Source organism: Haliotis rubra, unplaced genomic scaffold (genome assembly GCF_003918875.1).
Source record: "Haliotis rubra isolate DU_JTF1 unplaced genomic scaffold, ASM391887v1 Scf109, whole genome shotgun sequence".
NCBI classification, from domain to species: domain Eukaryota; kingdom Metazoa; phylum Mollusca; class Gastropoda; order Lepetellida; family Haliotidae; genus Haliotis; species Haliotis rubra.
Window position 1 is genome coordinate 713,868 of NW_025764992.1, and position 4,299 is coordinate 718,166.

Here is a 4,299-nt window from a genome sequence, read left to right on the forward strand (position 1 = left end):
GTTGTACAGTTCATTATGGCTATGCATCACTGTAAAGCTGCCCCGATTCTTTAGGACGATTACCTTGGAAATGTCCGAGGACGGAGTGGTTATAAATGTCTAAGATGAGCCTTGGTGTCGTGTGTATATAGACAAGCCACCCTGTGCTACATGATCTTGTTAGTGTGCGGGGCGGTGGGGTAGCCTAATGGTTAAAGCGTTGGCTCGTCACGCCGAAGACCCGGGTTCGAATCCCCACATGGGTACAATTTTTGAAGCCCATTTCTGGTGTCCCCCGCCGTGATGATGCTGGAATATTGCTAAAAGCGGCGTAAAACCAAACTCAGTCAGTCAGTCAGTGTTAGTGTGCTGTGTGAACCTTGTGAAGGGCATGAGGCCAAAGCGACCCGAAACAGTGCTGGTTACACAGGATACTGACTCCAACGTCTTTAGGTGGCATTTAGAAGCTGGTGTGATGAAGAGGAACACTTTTATGGGGAGACAACTGCTTTATTGCAATAGATCGGGTGTTTGATAACGGTGTATGATAACGGTGTTTGATAACGGTGTTTGATAACGGTGTTTGATAACGGTGTATGATAACGGTGTTTGATAACGGTGTTTGATAACGGTGTTTGATAACGGTGTATGATAACGGTGTTTGATAACGGTGTGTGATAACGGTGTTTGATAACGGTGTTTGATAACGGTGTATGATTTGATAACAAAACGATAACGGTGTTTGGATCTACACCATAACGTCGCATCTAATGCAATAAAGCAATTGATAACGGTGTTTCTCCATAAAGACCGGTGTTTGATAGGGTAGACGGTGGTAGAATAGGTCTTCAGCAACCCATTCTTGTCATAAAAGGCGACTATGCTTGTCGTAAAAGGCGACTAACGGGATCGGGTGGTCAGGCTCGCTGACTTGGTTGACACATGTCATCTGTTCCCAATTGCGCAGATCGATGCTCATGCTGTTGATCACTGGATTGACTGGTCCAGACACGATTATTTACAGACCGCCGCCATATAGCTGGAATATTGCTGAGTGCGGCGTAAAACTAAACTCACTCACTCACTCTCTCCATAAAAGTGTTCCTCTTCTACTGACTCCAACTCCTGAAGTGTGACAGCAATCAGCCTCATCACTATGTTGAGTCACACAATTAAAAGTAATCCAATGGATTCATATTGACTTTATGGCTGTTCCTTTCTACTAAACTAGGATCTGAAATATATTGATTCATTGACTACAGGTAACCACTCGCTTATAAAATATTGGACGTGCAACCCTACACACGCCCCCTCTGGAGGTTACAGGCCGGGAAAGCCACATTTCAAAAACAGACAACCAAATTTGATGTGGCTCTCCCGGCTATAGCTATGGCTGCGTGAGAGTGGAATGTGGCTCTCACGGCTATGCTGTCGAAACATGCTTAGTGATTCAGGTTACCGTACTTAACTTCAGCTTCTTTATTCTCATAAAACCACCATCGGTGGTACAAGAGCAAAGAATATACAATATTTACTGACTGACTGAGTTTGGTTTTACGCCGCTTTTAGCAATATTCCAGCAATATCACGGCGGGGGACACCAGAAATGGGCTTCACACATTGTACCCATGTGGGGATTCGAACCCGGGTCTTCGGCGTGACGAGCCAACGCTTTAACCACTAGGCTACCCCACCGCCCCTACAATATTTACATATGTACATAAACATAAACATGCGTCATGATGATGAGTTATTTACGGAACAATTTATACAAGTGAGAGATAAAAAGTGATAAACATTTGCTCACTTTAAAATTGACAGGCGACATGACCTTGTTAAGTGTTGATAAATTTGCCCAATTGTGATATTTTGGGGGATGAATGATTTTCTGTAGGAATTAAGTGACGTACATTTAAAAAGATAATGGAATTCGTCACCAACTAAATTACAGTTACATAGTTTACGTAATCTTTCTTCTCTCGGTATGTTCTGCCATCTCCATGTTTCCTCATAATTTTATTCAGATCCCGTCTGGGGTCTCGACAGCGAATAGTCACGTCCATCCATCTCAATGCCTCTCAGTCAAGAGACACACATTTTAGACCCTTTTACATCACAATGTGTGTCTTTTCACGTTAAAAGTCCTTATCCAGCAAGATGTAAATAACTTCATCCAAGACACAAAAGGTTCTAATTAATAAATTAAGGCTGTAGGTGAATTCGTAGACCAGACTGGTTCGTAGACGTCGAAATCCGGTGGATTCGTAGGCGGATTGAGCTGTGGATTCGTGGACGTTAGTAAAATGGGGAAACTTCAACATCATTGATGACGAAAATCGATATAATGACTTTAGTATAAAATAATAGTACTCTGTATTATATTTTACTGATGACTGCATCAGAATTCATCCCGTTATATTATTGTGCATGTTTGAACTTGTTCGCCGTGAAACGTGTGCACAGCTGATTTAGCTATTTCCGGCTCAAATACACACGGTAATCTTAATCTTAATTAATTTATGGAGCAAAAACTGTCATTAAAATTGCATAAAATTGCACAATGCTAGGATATATTTCTTTGGGTTAAATAATTATTCTGTATCATATTGCAGAAATCGTCCCGTTATATTATTGTGCATGTTTGAACTTGATCGCCGGGAGACGTGTGCACAGCTGATTGCTATTTCCGGATCAAATACACACGGTAATCTTAATCCCTGCAAATAATACAATACAATACTAGAAAACATCAATTATCAACATTCAACAACGCAGACTTACTAATTAACATCCACTACAACTTAGTGCAACCTGAGTATACAAATTTATATTAATCCGCCGACAAACACAAAATACTATATATTATTCAATTATTTATACACGTCTACGAACCAGTCTGGGCTACGAATCCACCGCGTCTACACCCGAGAGGAGATCCTTTCATATCAGATCCCCATGAAAACACGGGCGTTGATATAGAGACATAGAAAGTTTACATCCGGAATTATGGGTATTCAGAGAGACAGACGTTTAAGATCGTATAAGGTATGTACATAAAATTGTTGATAAAGCGTGTTTAAAATTTTATAAACGTTGAAGAATATGTTTGTCACATATTCCAAATTATCAGTTAAACAGCACTGGCATACTTACTGTCATGCATACTTCTGCATAAATACTCACGCAGTTTATATTGAAACTTGGGGCGACGGGGTAGCCTAGTGGTGAAAGCGTTCGCTCGTCGCTGAAGCCGAAGACCCAGGTTCGATTCCCTCCATGGGTACAATGTGTGAAGCCCATTTCTGGTGTCCCCCTGCCGTGATATTGCTGGAATATTGCTAAAAGCTAAACTAAACTCACTCACTCACTATATTGAAAATTGCCATTGTAGATTTTTTCTCTCCATTTTCCACTGTCCCGTATATAGTTATGATTCGACCAGACTGACATTTAGTCCGAGAAATAAAATATATAATGTTATTGTATTTCTAAATATATCATATATTTGGGGAGATACACAAATGTCCCATACGCTGAACAACTATGTAAATATTGTATAGGAAGGAAAAGGAAGATCCTTTATTGAAGGTGAATTTGATATATTTCTTGTTTGTGAGGGTTAAACAACCCTAAGAAATGTGTATCTAAACAGTATACCAATTCCACATTGTAACATCTTTTATCGAAATTCTTTCATCTGAAAATGTTGATGCTGTATATAACTTATGTCTTTAATTACTTCATGCGTGATTCATGCAACCAAACATTGTCTGTATTAAAGGCATGTATAGCCTTTTTACTGAATAAATATTAACTGTCTGTCAAAATATATCACAAAAATGTATATAAAAACAAATCCGAAGGAACATTCCTTAATCTTCCCCGACCATTGGCAGCTTAGACTTTTATTTGCAGTAGTTTAAACTAATACTAAACACATCATACACAAAAACATCATATAAACATTTTCAATCAGGCACAGATCTGTATGTAAACAATATTTCCAATATCTGAAATTAAAGGCTTTCGTGCTTTCACAGTATATGTTAATAGTCGTAAGGAATATCTTCTTCACGGAAACGTGTTATCGAAAGGAAAGTACACTCTTCGGCAATTTCATTGAGTCCTGAGTTTAAAAATCAAGGTTTTGAGACCTCTATGACGCCAAATTGCTGGTGTATGAACTCGTCTGACTCCAGTTCGAACCCTCACTGGAAGCGGAATCAGCCGTGCAAACCGGAAAGATGCTTCTATAAATTGACCGGACTTCCGTCTAGCAAATGAGTTAGCGCATAACTATTCCCGCATACAAACAGCGAT